Consider the following 20,107-nt stretch of genomic DNA (forward strand, 5'->3'; position numbering starts at 1 on the left):
TTATTTTAAAATAAATTTAAAACCCCCATCGTGGAGCCAATTAAAATTTCAGCGGCCGGCTCACTTTGATCCGGAGAAGGAAGCTGCTCTCACTGAAACAATCAGCCGGCCGCTGAAATTGACACTGCCCGCTGCTCTCTCCCTCCAATCCAACTTTTAAGTTTTAATGTTTCTGATTGGAGGGAGAGAGCAGCCGGCAGTGTCAATTTCTTTTTTTTTCCTCCGGCTTGCCCCCTCTCCCCCCACATCCTCCAACTAGACCCCTCTCCCCCCACACCCTCCGACTCGCCCCCTCTCCCCCCCAACACCCTCCGGCTCGCCCCCTCTCCCCCCACACCCTCCGGCTCGCCCCCTCTCCCCCCACATCCTCCAACGAGACCCCTCTCCCCCCACACCCTCCGACTCGCCCCCTCTCCCCCCCCCCAACACCCTCCGGCTCGCCCCCTCTCCCCCCACATCCTCCGGCTCGCCCCCTCTCCCTCCACACCCTCCGGCTCGCCCCCTCTCCCTCCCAACACCCTCCGGCTCGCCCCCTCTCCCCCCACACCCTCCGCTCGCCCCCTCTCCCCCCAACACCCTCCGGCTCGCCCCCTCTCCCCCACACCCTCCGGCTCGCCCCCTCTCCCCCCACATCCTCCAACTAGACCCCTCTCCCCCACACCCTCCGGCTCGCCCCCTCTCCCCCCACAACCTCCAACTAGACCCCTCTCCCCCCCCACAACCCTCCGGTGCGCCCCCTCTCCCCCCACATCCTCCAACTAGACCCCTCTCCCCCCCCCACACCCTCCGGTTCGCCCCCTCTCCCCCCACATCCTCCAACTAGACCCCTCTCCCCCCACACCCTCCGGCTCGCCCCCTCCCCCCCACATCCTCCAACTAGAACCCTCTCCCCCCCCCACACCCTCCGTTCGCCCCCTCTCCCCCCACATCCTCCAACTAGACCCCTCTCCCCCCACACCCTCCGGCTCGCCCCCTCTCCCCCCCCAACACCCTCCGGCTCGCCCCCTCTCCCCCCACACCTTCCGGTTCGCCCCCTCTCCCCCCCACACCCTCCGGCTCGCCCCCTCTCCCCCCACACCCTCCGGTTCGCCCCCTCTCCCCCCACACCCTCCGGCTCGCCCCCTCTCCCCCCACACCCTCCGGCTCGCTCCCTCTCCCCCTCTCCCCCACACCCTCCTGCTCTCCCCCACAGCGTCCAGCTCGCCCCCTGTCCCCTCACACCCTCCGGCTCGCCCCCTCCCCACACCCTCCGGCTCGCCCCCTCCCCACACCCTCCGGCTCCCCTCTCTCCCCCAACACCCGCAGGGCCCTCCTCTCTCCCCCAACACCCGCAGGTCCACCCTCTCTCCCCCACACCCCCAGGGGGGTCTCCCCCACACCCACAGGGGGGTCTCCCCCACACCCGCCCACACCCGCTCCCCCCCACCACCCGCCCCCCACCTCTCCCCCCCCAACACCCGCAGGGCCCCCCTCTCTTCCGCAACACCCGCAGGGCCCCCCTCTCTCCCCCACACCCCCAGGGGGGTCTCCCCCACACCCACAGGGGGGTCTCCCCCACACCCGCCCCCCTCCTCTCCCCCCCCCAACACCCGTAGGGCCCCCCTCTCTCCCGCAACACCCGCAGGGCCCCCCCTCTCTCCCCCACACCCCCAGGGGGGTCTCCCCCACACCCACAGGGGGGTCTCCCCCACACCCGCCCCCCTCCTCTCCCCCCCCCCAACACCCGCAGGGTCCCCCTCTCTCCCCCAACACCCGCAGGTCCACCCTATCTCCCCCACACTCCCAGAGGGGTCTCCCCCACACCCACAGGGGGGTCTCCCCCACACCCGCCCCCCTCCTCTCCCCCCCAACACCCGCCCCCCCCCTCCTCTCCCCCCAACACCCGCCCCCCCTCTTCTCCCCCCCAGCGCCCGCCCCCCCTCTTCTCCCCCCCCAACACCCACACCCCCTCTTCTCCCCCCCCAACACCCGCCCCCCCCTCTTCTCCCCCTCCCCAACACCCGCCCCCCTCTTCTCCCCCCCAACACCCGCCCCCCCCTCGGCAGTGTCAATTTCAGCGGCCGGCTGATTGTTTCAGTGAGAGCAGCTTCCCTCTCCGGATCAAAGTGAGCCGGCCGCTGAAATTGACACTGCCGGCTGCTCTCTCCCTCCAATCCAACTTTTAAGTTTTAATGTTTCTGATTGGAGGGAGAGAGCAGCCGGCAGTGTCAATTTCAGCGGCCGGCTCACTTTGATCCAGAGAGGGAAGCTGCTCTCACTGAAATAATCAGCCGGCCGCTGAAATTGACACAACTGACAGTTGGGGTCCATAAGCCCCCCCGCGGTATATCGTGAACCGCGGTATTGCGGAGCGCGGTATAACGGGGGACTACTGTACCCACTTCCTAATCATGGCTATATTTGCTGCCCAGTAGTAATTCCTAAAGTTCAGTAGGGCCGACCCTCCCTCCTCCCCCTCGGCTCCGCTCCAACAGCACTTTCCTTCGCAGGGTTTTACTCGCCCACACAAACCCAGAGATCACCGCATTAACCCGCTTAAAAAAGGCCTTTGGTATAAAAATAGGGAGTCGCTGGAAAACAAACAAAAATCTCGGGAGAACCATCATCTTTACAGTCTGTATCTCCCCGTGTTTGCGTGTGTTTTTTTTTTTTTTTTTTTTAAATTTAGATTACCCAATTATTTTTTCTATTAAGGGGCAATTTAACGTGGCCAATCCACCTACTCTTCACATTTTTGGGTTGTGGGGGCGAAACCCACGCAGACACGGGGAGAATGTGCAAACTCCACACGGACAGTGACCCAGAGCCGGGATCGAACCTGGGACCTCAGCGCTGTGAGGCGGTTGTGCTAACCACTAGGCCACCGTGCTGCCCTGTTTGCGTGTGTTTTGCCCCCACAACCCAAAGATGTGCAGGGTAGGTGGATTGGCCACGCTAAATTGCCCCTCAATTGGAAAAAATGAATAGGATACCCTAAATTTATTTTTTTTAAAGATTTTACGGTCTGTGACAACGGGATCATATCCCACCTCCCAAAGTCCTCCTTCAACTAACCGGGCCAGATTTAATTTATACAACTGCTCCCATCCCCGTGCCACCTGAATTCCAAAGTATCGAAAACTCGCTCTCACCACTTTAAACGGCATCTCCCCCAGTCCCCTCTCCTGCCCCCTCGCCTGGATCACAAAAACCTCACTTCTACCCATATTCAGTTTATACCCCGACAACTGGCCAAATTCACCTAAGATTGGCTTAGTCACTCCCATCCCTTCTAATGGGTCAGAAATATACAGGTGTAGGTCGTCTGCATACAACAAGTCCCTGTGTCCCCCCCACCCCCCCCCCCCCCCCCTCCCCCCCCACCCCCAGACTAGCCCCTTCCATCCTTTTGACACTCAGAGCGGCGTCGCCAATGGCTCTATAGCCAAAGCAAATAGCAGTGGGGAGAGTGGATATCTCTGCCTCGTCCCCTGGCTCAGTTTAAAATAGTCCGAACTCACTCGTTCAACCGCACACTCGCCACCGCCGCCTGGTACATCAACCGGGTCCAGTCTACTGCAGATAATTCAAAAAAAAATTTTTTTTTTTTTTTTAAATAAATTTAGTGTACCCAATCATTTTTCCAACCAAGGGGCAATCCAGAGCGGCCAATCCACCCAGCTTGCACCTCCTTGGGCCGTGGGGGCGAAACCCACGCAAACACGGGGAGAATGTGCAAACTCCACACGGACAGTGACCCAGAGCCGGGATCGAACCTGGGACCTCGGCGCCGTGAGGCAGCAGCGCCACTCACTGCGCCACCGTGCTCCATCAGGACCTCCCACAAATACTTCCACTACACCCAGTCAAAGGCCTTCTCCGCATCCATAGCGACCACCTCCCTCCCCTCGGAGGGCTGTATGATGACATTCAAGAGTCTTCTAACGTTGGCCGTTAACTGCCTTCCTTTGACAAATCCCATCTGGTCCTCTCCTATCACCCCCGGAACACATTCCTCTATCCTCGAGGCTAAAACCTTGGCCAGCAATTTGGCGTCTACATTTAGTAGGGAGATTCGTCTATATGACCTGCATTATTCTGCGTCCTTCTCCCGCTTCCGAATCAATGTGATCGAAGTCTATGACATTGTTGGGGAAAGAACACCCTGCTCCCCAGCCTCATTAAATACCATCACCAGTAATGGACCCAGCACCCCAGAAAACCTTTAATAAAATTTCACTGGGTATCCGTCTGGGCCCGGGAACATCTCGACTGCATGGACTCCAATCCCTCCACTCCATCAACAATCCCCCCTCTATCCATCACTCTTTCTATCTCCCCGGTCGCCTCCCATTTCCTTAGCTGGTGTGCTAACATCCCGCTGGCCTTCTCCCCATATTCATACACCGTCACTCTCACCTTCCTCAACTGTCCCACCGCCTTCCCTGTGGATATTAGACCAAACTACATCGGCAGCTTCTGCCACTCCTTCAACAACCTCACCTCCGGGGCTTCCGAGTACCTTTTATCCACCTGGAGTATCTCTCTAACCAGCCTATCCATCTCTGCCCACTCCACCTTCTCCCCATGAGCCCGTACCGAAAGCAGCTCCCCCATAACTACTGCCTTCAGTGCCTCCCACACCGTTGCTGCTGAAACCTTCCCTGTGTCATCTATCTCCACATAATTCTGGATGGCCTCCCTCACCTGCACACGCATCTCCACATCCGCTAACAGTCTTACCTCCTTGCTCACCCGTAAATCCACCCAGTGTGGGGCATGGTCCGACACAACAATCGGTGAATACTCCGTATCCACCATCCCTGCCAGCAAAGGCCCATCCAAAATGAAAAAAATCGATCCAGGAATACACTTTGTGCACGTGCGAAAAAAAAGAAAACTCCTTCACGCTTGGTTGTCCGAACCTCCATGGATCCACCCCCTCCCATCTGTTCCATAAACCCCTTTAGCCCGTTCACTGTGGCTGGCACCCACCCTGTCCTCGAACTCCACCGATCCAACCTCCGATCTATAAGAGTGTTAAAGTCCCCCCCCCCCCCCCATGATCAGCCTTTGCGAGTCCAGATCCGGGATCTTCCCCGACACTATGTCCCAGTTTGGTGCATAGATATTTACTAATACCACCGGCATCCCCTCCAGCTTCCCACTCACCATAACATACCTACTCCACCACCCCCCCCACCCCCCACGTCCGCCATTGTGCTCCCTACCTCAAATGGCACCTGCTTATTGATCAAAATCGCTACCACCTAGTTTTAGAGTCTAGCCCCGAATGGAATACCTGCCCAACTCACCCCTTCCACAGCCTAGTCTGATCCACTACCCTCAGGTGTGTCTCCTGTAGCACTGCCATGTCCGCCTTCAAACTCTTCAGAAATTTAGCATGGCTAAACCACCTACCCGGCACATCTTTTGGGTTGTGGGGACGAAACCCACGCAAACACAGGGAGAATGTGCAAACTCCACATGGACAGTAACCCAGAGCCGGGATCGAACCTGGGACCTCGCCGCCATGAGGCTGCAGTGCTAACCACTGCACCACCATGCTCCCCTGCATTAACGCTGCAATGGAGTCACTGTGAAAAGCCCCTACTCACCACATTCCGGCGCCTGTTTCGAGTAAACAGAGGGAGAATTCAGAATGTCCAAATTACCGAATAGCACGTCTTTTGGGACTTGTGGGAGGAAACCAGAGCACCGGACGAAACCCACACAGACACGGGGAGAATATGCAGACTCCGCGCAGACAGTGACCCAAGCTGGGAATCGAACCTGGGACCGTGGACCTGTGAAGTGACAGTATTAAACACCATGCTACCATGCCGCCCCGGAATTAACAGAGCAGGTAAAAATTTAAAGCAAAATAAAAAGAGAAAATGCAGAATAAATTCAGTAGGTCTGGTATCATCTGTGGAGAGAAACAGTGTTAATGTTTCAAGTCTGCATGACTTCTTCAGAGCTAAAGTGAGGGGGAAATGTTACTGTCTAAGAGGGGTGAAACAGGTGGGTTAAAATTGAAGGTCAGTGATGGCTATGAACTGGAAGAGACTGCACAAAGTTGTTTAGGGCACAAGACAAAGGAAGTGTTAATGACAGTGTTGAGGGCTGGAGAAGGTGCTGATAGTGGCAAACGGAGAACAAAGGTCTGTGAAAACAAAGCTAAAGAACAAGTGACAGATGGCCCTGAGGGGTGGGGGGTAGTTTGCGTCGGGCAAAAAAAAATGTTTTTGGGAGTTACAAAAACCCTTCACGATGGAGGGGAAAGTTCACAGTCTAAAGTTGTTGAACTCAGGGCAGCACGGTGGCCTAGTGGTTAGCATAACCGCCTCACGGCGCTGAGGTCCCAGGTTCGATCCCGGCTCTGGGTCACTGTCCGTGTGGAGTTTGCACATTCTCCCCGTGTCTGCGTGGGTTTCGCCCCCACAACCCAAAAATGTGCAGAGTAGGTGGATTGGCCATGCTAAATTGCCCCTTAATTGGAAAAAATAATTGGGTAATCTAAATTTAAAAAAAAAAAAGTTGTTGAACTCAATGTTGAGTCCAGAAGGCTGTAACATGTCTAATCGGAAGATGAGATGCTATTTCTCAGTTCATATATGTAAACATATATAAACTATAAATAATTCACTTATTTTTTGGTATTAAATGTAATACATTTATAGGGGTCGGTTAGCTCAGCTGGATGGATTGCTGGTTCATGATGCAGAGTGACCCCAATGGCACAGGTTCAATTCCAGGGTGAGGTTGACTGTTGAGCCTGTTCCATTTTTTGGCCCCAGTACTGTACTACGTATCAGTGACTTGCGTGTTGGAGAGAACAGCGATCACCAGGAGGACACTCGTGCGCCACCCTTTGAGAACCACTGACTCCAGTGCGAGGGTGGGAGTGGGGTCCGAAGAATTTAAAGGCTCGGAAAGGGTTGGATTTCTGAAGCAATTGAACGACTCTTTAAACAAAGCTTTATTCTGCACTGCCACCCTGTGGCTTTCAAATACAGCTGCTAGTCACAGGCCAAGTCTAAGATTGAGAATATGTTTCAGAGTACCAGCATTAAAAATAGATCACAGGATCATCCACAGGTGTAACCGGTCCTGCAAGTAAATGTTGACACTTTTCAAATAATAGTAATTGAAAAAGCCCCGAAATAGGAGCTTTCAAACATATTTTCAGATGGAATATTGAGATGAAGGGTGGAATTTTACATTCCTCCCAGTGGATATTCAGGTTTGGGGTGTGGAGGGGCGGGTGTGGGGGGGCGGTGGGGGGGGGGGGGGGGGGGGTGGAAGGGCGGTTGGGGGGGGTGAGAGAGGGGTAGGGTTGCCATAAAATCGAATGGCATTCCCACCCTGGCATCTCTGCAATTTTATAAGGGGACGGCAAAGCCCAGACCCCCCTGTCCCATCACCCTTTCCCCAGTTGAGTCCCTTAAGTGGGCAATGAATGACAACTCAGGAGCTGTTTCCTGCTGAGCCTCAATTTTCAGGCCGGCGGGTGGAGTTCAGCAGCAGGGACGACCCAGTAGGTCACCCTGCTGAGGCCTTGGTCAGTAAGGACAAGGGGTGCCTCCAGCAATGACCTCCTTTCAACGTTGGATACCCATCCCGCGAAGTCTGCCCTTACAAGTACTCCCTGCCCACCCCACCCCCTCCCAGTCTCACCTCCCCACCCAAGGAGCCCCGCCCCCACCCTCCCCCACCCCACCTCCCGCAGTCCCAGTCCTGTTGATTGCAGCTTCTGGCCCTCTTGGGGCTAGAGAGCTGCAGCAAATTGACCACTAGCAAAGGGCTCCCCGGTAATCGTGGGTGTGCGGTACGGCACTGCAAAGAGATCTGCCACTGGAGGAAGGCAAAGAGCAGCTGGCATCCTCCTCGTCCGAGGAGGAGAACGCAGAGCATTCTGAAATTCCATTGGTGTCTGCAGCCACAGGCCTGCTACCAGGATGAGCCCACAACACCCTCATCCAGCATGAGAAAAGCAAATTACTGCGGATGCTGGAATCTGAAACGAAAGGGAAAATGCTGGAAAATCTCAGCAAGTCTGGCAGCATCTGGAGGGAGAGAAAAGAGCTAACGTTTCGAGTCCGATGACTCTTTGTCAAAGCTAACAGACAGAGAAAGTGGGAAATATTTATGCTGTGGAGTAGGAATGAAAGATGAGTCATAGCCACAGAAACCCAGAGAAACCGGGTGCTAATGGCCACAGAAACCAAGGGGAAAGAGTGTTAATGGCAGTACCCAGAGAGAACAAAAGATCTGAAAGGTCAAACAGCAGGGAAACTAACATCAGAGGGTGAACTGTAGGTGTGGGGGGAGGGGAAGGTGGAAGCAAAGAGGAGAAAGGTGCAGGAAAGGTGGATAAGATTGGAGGGGGGGGGGGAATTAAATGTATATTAAGAAAGAAAGAAATGGTAAAAGACAGTTAAAATGAACATTCATTCAAATGGAAGGGTAACTATTTAATAAACACTCAAGTGAACATCTTTATGCAGCTAAGACCTTTTCCTTTTCCGCATTCTATTGCTTCCATGTGATGCTGTCCCTGTGGTTACAGCAAGCATTGAAGCTGCCAATTCTCCTGCTCTGGCACAAGATGGAGGTGAAGGATGTCCCCTATGTTTTGGAGCCAGTTATGGAGGCGTGTATGGCTCTGCCAAAGATGGGAGGGTAAGGACCACAAAATGGGGGTGCCTTGGGAAGGTGGGACTGGATCGGTGGAGGGTGCACAGAAGCTTTGTGACGGTGCATCCTCAGAGTACTGGTCCTTCTCCGAAGACTCATCAGGTTCTTCGCCAAAGCCATCAATCCCTTATCCAGCTTCCCTCTCAGTGTCCACCTGCACGTCGCTGCTAAGCAAGAAGTACTTGGCTTCAGCTGAGTGTGGCATTCCGCCACCATGAGGCTTTGATCAATGTGATGTAAACTGACAGAGTATGCAGGCCATTGTTGTGCGCCAGTTTGCACTCAATAATCCAGTGATGAAAAACATACCTTGCAATTACGTTTGAGAAATAAATATATCTGCTTTAATTTTAAGATGTGGAGATGCCGGCGTTGGACTGGGGTGAGCACGGTAAGAAGTCTTACAACACCAGGTTAAAGTCCAACAAGTTTGTTTAGAACACTAGCTTTCGGAGCACTGCTCCTTCTTCAGGTGAATGAAGAGGTAGGTTCCAGAAACATATAGACAAAGTCAAAGATGCAAGACAATGCTTAGAATGCGAGCATTTGCAGGTAATTAAATCTTTACAGATCCTGAGATAGGGGTAACCCCAGGTTAAAGAGGTGTGAATTGTCTCAAACCAGGACAGTTGGTAGGATTTCGCAAGCCCAGGCCAGATGGTGGGGGTGAATGTAATGCAACATGAATCCAAGGTCCCTGTTTAGGCCATACGCATATGTGCGGAACTTGGCTATAAGTTTCTGTTCGGCGATTCTGCATTGTCACACATGCTGAAGGCTGCCTTGGAGAGTGCTTACCCGAAGTTCAGAGGCAGAACACCCTTGACTGCTGAAGTGTTCCCTGACTGGAATGGCACATTCCTGCCTGGCGATTGTCACGTGATGTCTGTTCATCTGTTGTCGCAGCGTCTGCATGGTCTCGCCAGTGTACCACGCTTCGGGACATTCTTTCCTGCAGCGTATGAGGTAGACAACGTTGGCCGAGTCGCACGAGTATGCACCGCGTACCTGGTGGGTGGTGTTCTCACGTGTAATGGTGGTATCCATGTCGATGATCTGGCATGTCTTGCAGAGATTGTGGTGTCGTGGTCGCTGTTCTGAAGGCTGGGTAGTTTGCTGCAAATAATGGTTTGTTTGAGGTTGCGCGGTTGTTTGAAGGCAAGTAGTGGGGGTGTGGGGATGACCTTGGCAAGATGTTTGTCTTCATCGATGACGTGTTGAAGGCTGCGAAGAAGATGTCGTAGTTTTTCCGCTCCGGGGAAGTACTCGACGACGAAAGGTACTCTCTTGGTTGTGTTCCATGTTTGTCTTCTGAGGAGGTCGGTGCGGTTTTTTTGCTGTGGCGCAGTGGAACTGTCGATCGATGAGTCAGACAGCCTGGTGTGTTGGCCTTGTGTATTTTCGGGAGGCAATAGAGATCTCCAACGTGGGGAGTATGTGGGATGAGAGCACGTAGGGTGCTCTGAAGGTCTGGATCCAAAGTCTTGATCAGTCTGTTGAGTTGGCGGGTGTGTTCCTTGGTTGGGTCTGCGGGTAACTGTCTGTAGTGTTCCTGGTTGTTGAGTTGTCGGTACACTTCTTTGCAGTAGTCCATTCTGTTCAGTCTGACGATGGTCCCGTCACTTAATTGTAAGAGAATAACACTTATCATTTATTAACTCTTCTGACAAGTGGAATCTTTTTCTTACATTTTATTAGTACATCATAAAGGAAGAGTTTCTGGGTGTGATCTACCCAAATGGGGATAGAATGCCGCAATGCGCAAGATTAGCTGGGTGCTTCCCAGCGCTCAGAATGCCGAGAAACGCCTGACTATCTAATGCCCATCTGGATAGATCGAGGGCCTCAGCAAGGAACTCCCTGACGAGGCTGCACTGAGGAGCTCTGGTCACTGGAAGTCTTCAGTGCTCCGAGGGATCGGGACACCATTTAAAAATCGCGTCCCAATCTCTCCAGCCCGCGAACATGATGCCCCAGACCCCCCAAGCCTCAAATCACTATCAGGGGGTCCCCGGCCCCCACGCGTTCTCCACACATCTGCAGGGCACCCCATGGCATGAACACATCAGCGCATAAATTGCCAGCTTGGCACCTTGGCTGTGCCCACCTGGCAGCACCAGGTGCCCAGGTGGCATTGCCAGGCTGCTGCCCTGCCCAAAGGGCATGCACCTGGGAGCCTTCAATTCACTGGCAGACCCCCGCAAGTGCCATTCCACCTGGTCGCTGTTTGTCAAGACCAGTATTGATCGGCGCTCACCCGAGGTCGCCAAGGCAACCTTGCCTTGGCCTTGGGTAGATCTCGGGGACACATACTAGAGTGAGACTAGCTGCCTCGCTCTAATAAGCAGACTTGATCTTGCCTACAATGGGTGGAATTCACATTGTGACGTCTCACGAGATCATGTTAGCTCTCGCGAAGCATGGAGAGCCGGCTGGGTCCCGGAAATGGGATCACCCAGCATCTACTGGTTGTGTTGCACCTCACTGTGCTGCTTTGCGGCCGCAACACGAGTGGTAGATCCCGCCGTCTAAATGTCATTTGTGGCGTGTTTGGTTGGGAGTTTCACCCCGGCTCTGTCGGTGAGTCCCCCATCGCTATAGAACATAGAACAGTACAGCACAGAACAGGCCCTTCGGCCCTCGATGTTGTGCCGAGCAATGATCACCCTACTCAAACCCACGTATCCACCCTATACCCGTAACCCAACAACCCCCCCTTAACCTTACTTTTTAGGACACCACGGGCAATTTAGCATGGCCAATCCACCTAACCCGCACATCTTTGGACTGTGGGAGGAAACCGGAGCACCCGGAGGAAACCCACGCACACGCGGGGAGGACATGCAGACTCCACACAGACAGTGACCCAGCCGGGAATCGAAGCTGGGACCCTGGAGCTGTGAAGCATTTATGCTAACCACCATGCTACCGTGCTGCCTATCTGATCACACTGAGGACGTGATCTACCCAAACGTGAATAGAGGCCCGTAGAGAGCGCATTTAGACGGGTGTTTCCCAGCGCTCAGAGCACTGAGAAACACCATGCTATTGAACATCCATTCGGGTAGATATGGGGCCTCAGTGAGATCACCCTAATGATGCTGCACTTAGTCACATTTACTGCACTGAGGAGTTTGCTCGCTGGAACTCAGTGCAGAAGGAGATCAGCACCATTTTTAAATGGTGTCCCGATCTCTCGACCCCCGGATACGACCACTGAATCCCCCCCATTGCCCCAACTCACCTATGAAAGGGTCCTCTGCACCCCCCCACACCCATTTGCATCCACACAGGTGCCTGGGCCTGATCCGCAGTGTGGGAACAATGCCAATGTGGCACTGCCAGCCTTGTACCCTGGCAGTGCCTTTGCCAGCTGGCAGTGCCGCATGGCACCTTGGCAGTGCCAGACTGCCACCCAGGTGGCACTACCAGGGTGCCAGGCTGGTGGTACCAGGGTGCCAGACTGCAGTGACGGGGTGCTAATCTGCCCGGAGGGAAAGCACCCGGGGCCCTTCGATCCCCTGCCAGGCTGGCAATGCCAAGATGCTAAACTAACATTTTCTGCGCTTGAAATAGAGCCCGGGGGTGCCTTGTGCGGATGCAAGGGGTGCGGGGATGGGGGTCGGAGAACCCCCTTAAAGATGAGTTGGGGTTTTTTGGGGTTTGCAGGTTGCATTGGGGGGTCGAGAGATCAGGACGTCATTTAAAAATGGCGTCCCGATCTCCTTCTAGAAAACGGGACTAAGTACGCCCTCATCGGGAAATTCTACCTCATTGGGAACAGAGTCCCGTTCAATAGCGTGGGGTTTCTTGACGTTCCGACCGCCAGGGAACACCCGGCTAAACGTACTCATTCTGGGACTCTGTTCCCATTTAGGTAAATCACACCCTAGGAAATTAATGGAACTAAAGAGTGACAAATCCCCAGGACCTGATTCTTGGTTTCCATTCGAGGGTGGTGAAGGAAATAGGGAAGCACATTCTAGATGCCTCAACTATAATTTCAGAATTCCCTGGATTCAGGAGAAGTCACCCTGGATTGGGAAATTGCACATGCCACTCCACTGTTTAAGAAGGGTGAAAGGTGGAAACCAGGGAATTACAGACCGGTTAACCTAACATCTGTGGTGGGGAAATTGCTGATGTCTATAATCAGTGTAACTGAACATCTTGAAAAATTTTGGTCGGTCAGGAAGAGCCAGCATGGATTAGCGAAGGGAAGGACATGTCTGAGTAATCTTATTGAATTTTTTGAAGAGATGATGATAGTAGTGGACAGGGGAATGTCTACAGATGTCATTTACATGGACTTCCAGATGGCATTTGACATAAGTCCCACAGAAGAGACTGTTAACTAAGGTCGAAGCCCTCGGCATTGAGGGCAAATTATTGACATGGTTAGGAAATTGGTTGAGTGGCAGGTGACAGAGTGGGGATAAAGGGCAAGTACTCTAATTGGCAGGATGTAATTGGTGGGATTTGTGTTGGGGCCTCAATTATTCACATCATTCATTAACCATTTGGATGATGGCCTAGAAAGTCGTGTATCCGAATTTGCTGATGATACAAAGTTAGACGGCATTGTCGACAGTCTAGATGATAGTCTAAAATTGCAAAGAGATATTGATAGACTAGTGAATGGGCAAAATTATGGCAAATGGAATTTAATGTAAGCAAGCATGAGGTTATCCATTTTGGACGACAAAAGGATAGAACAGGGCAGCGGCGTGCAGAGGTCTGGTGATGCCCGGGGCAAATCTTGATTATATGCCCCCAAAGACTCAAGTATAAGGCCTAATATACTGAGAAATATTATGAGAAAGGAAAACATTTTGAATATATAAACACAGATGAAACATGAAATAAACGCTTTAAACATAGAACAGTACAGCACAGAACAGGCCCTTCGGCCCTCAATGTTGTGCTGAGCCATGATCACCCTACTCAAACCCACGTATCCACCCTATACCCGTAACCCAACAACCCCCCCCCTTAACCTTACTTTTATTAGGACACTACGGGCAATTTAGCATGGCCAATCCACCTAACCCGCACATCTTTGGACTGTGGGAGGAAACCGGAGCACCCGGAGGAAACCCACGCACACAGGGGGAGGACGTGCAGACTCCACACAGACAGTGACCCAGCCGGGAATCGAACCTGGGACCCTGGAGCTGTGAAGCATTTATGCTAACCACCATGCTACCCTGATTTATTCGATTTTAATATTAATCAATCAAATTTATTAAGTTCTTTTCCCCAAATGATACCTCCTGTCACAAAACACCTGAACTACTTCATTTTTTACATCAGCTGTGAGAAATTCTTTTTCAATGCTTATTAAAGCCAGGTTGGTCAGTCGCTCCTGTGACATAGAAGACCTCAGATATGTTTTTATTAATTTCAGTTTTGAAAATGACCTTTCACAGCTTGCGACTGAAAATGCAATTGTAAGCAGTAATCTGTATGAAACACACAGCGTCGGAAAGACATCCCTCCCATACTGCAGTAAAGACTCCAGAGCATCTTTAGGATCAGGGGGAACTCTAGTCCCTCCAGCTCGAAGGAGCATCACAAAATCAATAATTTCGTCATATAACTGAATTGCAACCACATCATTGTCATAATAATTTGCAAAGTCTGAACATTCCTTTTTTAATTTCTCTCTTTCTTGTTCATCTCCACTGATAATTTTGTGCAATTTATATCATAGACTTGCAAATTAGTGGTATCTGTATTCAAATATTAGCATGTTAAGGAATAAATGTCTCCTATTCCGAGATTAAATGCCATAGCAGTCCTCTGATCATCCAGGCTTCACTCTTACTACATCCCACGTAAATATTTCATTAAATATCACCAAAAAACCTATAAAAAACGTAGTTGCACCCGTTCTAGAGCTATTCACTGACCTCTTTATCTTTGCCATCTCTAAGGTATAGGACGGCTGCCTGAGGTTAAATTGCGCTGTAAGTTAGTCAATTTCCCCTTAGCGCTGGAATTCTAGGGATATTGTTCTCTTCTTCAGTCATTTTGCTTTGCAACACGGTAGCATAGTGGTTAGCATCAATGCTTCACAGCTCCAGGGTCCCAGGTTTGGTTCCCAGCTGGGTCACTGTCTGTGCGGAGTCTGCACGTCCTCCTCGTGTGTGCGTGGGTTTCCTCCGGGTGCTCCGGTTTCCTCCCACAGTCCAAAGATGTGCGGGTTAGGTGGATTGGCCATACTAAATTGCCCGTAGTGTCCTAAAAAGTAAGGTTAAGGGGGAGTTGTTGGGTTACGGGTATAGGGTGGATACGTGAGTTTGAGTAGGGTGATCATTGCTCGGCACAACATCGAGGGCCGAAGGGCCTGCTCTGTGCTGTACTGTTCAAAATCTAAATCAATGGGTGAGATGTTATGTCTCAAAAGTTGCGCCTCCCTCCTCTGCAACCCCCATGGAGAAGGATATGAGCAGAACGTCATGGAAATACTGTTATGACCCTTGTGGAAACAACTACAAACAACCCAACTAAGACCAATATACAAGACTTCACTTTTATATTAGCAATCACACCAAAATCAACGTAAATTAAACATGAATTAACAGGAAAATTGCAATAATATGACCGATAAATTACACATAGCAGATACAAAGACATATCTCACACATTTCGGTCAGCTCATTCAGCACGTATCGCTTTCATTTCAGCCACAATATCCTTCAAAACGTTGAACTTCTTCAAATCAAATTCCATCTTCATTTCTCTAAAGCTTTAGCACCAAGTCTCATCAAACTACTTCACCCAATTTCCACAAATATAATTTTCACAGTCAACACATTTCCAGATCCCTTCTTCTTCACAAAACCCTGGTCATGTGGGGCCTGTTTGTGCACTATGCCAGTGCATAAAGGGTCCCCAAATCCAGATATAAAAGCTCTGTTCAAGATCCGAGCTCCAGCAGCTTGCAGTCAAGTCTCTGAGAATCTCCCCTGCACCCTGCTGACCCTGGGCTTTAAGTATAAAGGGTAAGAGGGCAAAAGTTAAGAGGCCATGATGAATTTTTATAAAATACTGGTTCTGTCCCAAATGGGTGCCCCTGGCCCAAATGTCAAATTCTGGGCACGACAGTTTAAAAGTTGACAGCTACAGAGAGGGTACAGAGAAGAGTTTTAAAATAGATCAAATAAATAAAATAAATAAATGAATAAATAAAACTCACCCATGGTGGCAATGCCGTCCATTCTGGAAAATTCGCGCCCTTTCTGCTCCCTCTCCAGCCCCTGCAGTGCGCAGGCGCGCTCGGGCCGACCGCGGTGCGCAGGCGCGCTCGGGCCGACTGCGGTGCGCAGGCGCGCTCGGGCCGACCGCGGACCGCGGTGCGCAGGCGCGCTCGGGCCGACCGCGGTGCGCAGGCGCGCTCGGGCCGACCGCGGCGACCGCGGTGCGCAGGCGCGCTCGGGCCGACCGCGGTGCGCAGGCGCGCTCGGGCCGACCGCGGTGCTGCCCCCATCCAGTCGCTGCCCGGGGCCAGCGCACCGTCGGCCCCCCCCTCTGCACGCCACTGGAACAGGGTACTTTCTACATGGAAAGAGGTTAGGGACAGTGGATGTCCAAAGAGACTTATTAAAAGTAAATTTAAAATTCCCAATTTGTTTTTTCCAATTAAGGGGCAATTTAGCGTGGCCAATCCACCTACCCTGCACATCTTTGGGTTGTGGGGGTAAGACCCACACAGACACAGGAAGAGAGTACAAACTCCATATGGACAGTGACCCGGGCCAGGATCAAACCCGGGTCCTTGGCGCTGTGAGGCAGCAGTGCTAACCACTGTGCCACCATGCTGCCTCATGTCCAAAGAGACTTGGGGGTTCAGTTGCATAGATCTTTAAAATGCCATGATTCCACGAACAAGTGCAGAAAATAATCAAAAAGGCTAATGGATCACTCGCCTTTATATGTAGAGGATTGGAATATAAAGACACAGATGTTATGCTGCCGGTATACAAAACCCTGATTAGACCACACTTGGAGGACTGTGAGCCGTTATGGGCACCACACCTTAGGAAGGATATTTTGGCCTTGGAGGGAGTGCAACATAGGTTTACAAAAATGATATCTGGACTACAAAGGTTAAGTGACGAGGAGAGATTCCACAAATTAGGCCTGTTTTCGCTCGGATAGAAGGTTAAGGGGTGATCTGATCAAAGTATTGAAGTTATTAACAGGGAAAGAGAGGGTAGATAAAGGTCAACAATTCCCACTGGTTGGAGATTCTAAAACTAGGGGGCATAGTCTAAAAAATAGGGCTAGACCGTTCAGGAGAAATGTTAAGAAGCGCTTCTTCACTTAAAGGTTGGTAGAGGTTCGGAACTCTCTCCCACAAACAGCAGTTGGAGGTAGAACAGTTGTTCATTTTAAATCTGAACGAGAAAGATTTTTGTTCAGCAAAAATATTAAAGGATATGAGCCAAATGCAGGTATCTGGAGTTAGGCCACAGATCAGCCATGGTCTCATTAAATGGTAGGACAGGCTCGAGGGGCTGAATGGCCACTCATGCTCCTATGTTCCTATCCGCAGGACAAAGGTCCCATAACTTTCCTTTCAATTCCAAAAGACTGAGACATTTAACAATCTTTGCAATCCAAATGATGGGTGCACATGCTTTGTCAAAGGTGGGAAAGAGATGGTGAATCAAATGATATAGGCCTCTGGCCCAGGTTGAACGCCTGGTCCCATCTACATTGTTTTTGCTGAAATTCTGTGCCATCACCTACAAGACTGATTTATTTCTGTGTGAAGTCAACATCACCAGAAAAGTGAAATATGCAATAGCAGTATACAGTCCACCAACCTGTGTGGAAAAATGCCTCACTGGCGTTGATTCTGGACTCTGGAACTCATGTGAACCAATATTTATTTTTCCTGTGGTCTCTGTACTATAGGTTTTTGTTTTCTCTATACATCACTTTACTACCTGAGTGTAGAGCTGACATTATGACCCTCCTATTGCGGTTTGAGTGTGTGCAATAAACTGACCCTTTGAGTTCATCCTATCTTGAGCTTGCTGTGTGGTTATTAATAAAAAAATTGTATCTCACCCAATTATGGATTCGGAAAGACGCCACCTCATATAACGAGGGAAATAAATCAAAACACCTTTCTGCTTATGGGCCGTTAGTGAGAGGAGAAATTAGTGCTGTTTAAATTAACCCCCCTCCAGTCTGCAACATTATAAAATGGAGGAACTATTTGAACAAGAAGCTCTCCGAGATTTAATGAAGGCAGAATGGATAGAAATGAAGAAATCAATCTCTGGATACCAAAAATATTTCATGCCATTTATCAGTCGCTGTAAATCAGTGATTCTGAGAATTCCGCCTATGTATTATGAAAGAATGGATCCCAGACTCCCCAGAGCCTACTAATTGGGACTTCAGTTTCTTTCTGTGGCCCTGATTTATGGCTGAGATGTCAGCCTTGCACCTAACCGGACTGAGAAGATCGTGGGATCAAACCCAGTCCAGAGGCTTGAGCACATAGTTTGTGATGAGCCATCAATTGCACGTGAGACGAGTTGCTGTACAAAAGTTAGGCTTTAATAAGCTAGAACTTAGCCCTGCGGTCGACTACAATAAATGGACGACCGCCGGGCATTCTGACTATTTGTACCTCGGTATGGAGGCGTGGTTAACTCAGCCTCTCGACCAATCGGAGAGCCGTCACATGACTGGTCTCAACCAATCGATCGAGAGGCACATGACCGACCAGGGCCAATGGTAAGCCGGTGTTCTGCACCAATGGCAGACAGCTATGCAAATCATACCACCACAGTTTGCGACTATCGTACTGAGGGAGTGCTGCACTGTCAAAGATGACGGGCAGGATTTACCCACCATCCCGCCGTGTGATTTTCAGCAGCGGGGGCATCCCGCCAGCGGGATCTACCGGTCCCGCCACTGTCAACGAGGTGGGACCAGAATTTCCCGCTGGCGTGGACAGCCGGTAAATCCCACCCACCGTCTTTTTGAAGGGACATTAAGCTGAGGTTCTCTGAAAGGAACATAAAGGACCCCGTGGCAATATTCAAAGAGGAGCAGAGGAGTTCTGCTGGTGTCATGGTCGACATTCATATTCCAACCAACAGCATTAATATAGATTATCAAATTATTATCCTCGTTCTTATCAATGGGGCCTAACTGTGTGTAAATCAATTCTTATGTTTCCCTACTTAGTCCTGGGGAAGTTAAAGGCATTATGTAACTATTTTTCCCCTTAAAACTGTTAGTTACGAGTAACATTATGGATTCTGCAGTTTTCAAACCTATGGAATGAACTCAGTTATAAACCATAGCCACTAGAACTAGCTCATTCCTGTAATACTGAAAGCTATATCTTGCAATTACACCTGCAACATAAAAAATATCTGCCTTAATTTTGAGAGGATAACACTCGTAATTTCTTAACTCTGCTGACAAATTGTATTTTAATCGCACACCATAAGTGACATTGTCACACGTGTACAGATTGTGTCATAGTTCAAACATTTTTCAAAAAAAATAAATACATTTTGAGTACCCAATTAATTGTTTCCAATTAAGGGGCTATTTAGCGTGGCCAATCCACCTTCCCTGCACATCTTTGGGTTGTGGAGGCGAAACCCACGCAAACACGGGGAGAATGTGCAAACTCCACACAGACAGTGACCCAGAGCCGGGATCGAACCTGGGACCTCGGCGCCATGAGGCACAGGGCAACCCACTGCGCCACCGTGCTGCCCACAGTTCAAACATAAACTAACTCACACATAAATTAAATGAAAACTCTGCAGGAAAGAAATTCAAATTTAGGTTCGAAATATTGCACATTATTAAGTAATAATGAGGGGCCTTGAGCTGACGATACTTTCCACTTCCACCCACGTGATTAGGTAAATGGTGAGCCACGTTTGGAATGAACGTTATTCAGCATTGAAATCAATGTGATTCAAAATGCAAATTAAACGCCTTTTCTGGCTCTCTGGAAGTAGGATTTATTTGGATGTTAATTGCATAAATATTCATAAATTAAAGGTCTTGCATATTTGCACATTTATAGATGCTGATAATTCAGGCAAGACTGATTATGCCTGGCCTCAAATATCACCAGCACACTGTGTAAAACTTAAAATAACAGCAAAAATATGCTTTAGTCCCAAAGATACAATATGATTTTTTGATACCAGTCATAGTAGTTTCTGTATCAAAATGCAAAATGGAATATAGCTGTGGTTTCAGGTCACTGATCTTAGCCTTTGAATTGCAGCAAGTAATTAGGAAAGTAAATGGAATGTTGGCCTTCATTGAAAGGGGAATGGAGTATAAAAAGAGGGACACCTTGCTGCAACTGTACAGGACACGGGGAGACCATGACTGGAGAACTGTGTACAGTTTTTGGTCACCATATTTA

This window comes from Scyliorhinus canicula, chromosome 5 (genome assembly GCF_902713615.1).
Source record: "Scyliorhinus canicula chromosome 5, sScyCan1.1, whole genome shotgun sequence".
Taxonomy (NCBI): domain Eukaryota; kingdom Metazoa; phylum Chordata; class Chondrichthyes; order Carcharhiniformes; family Scyliorhinidae; genus Scyliorhinus; species Scyliorhinus canicula.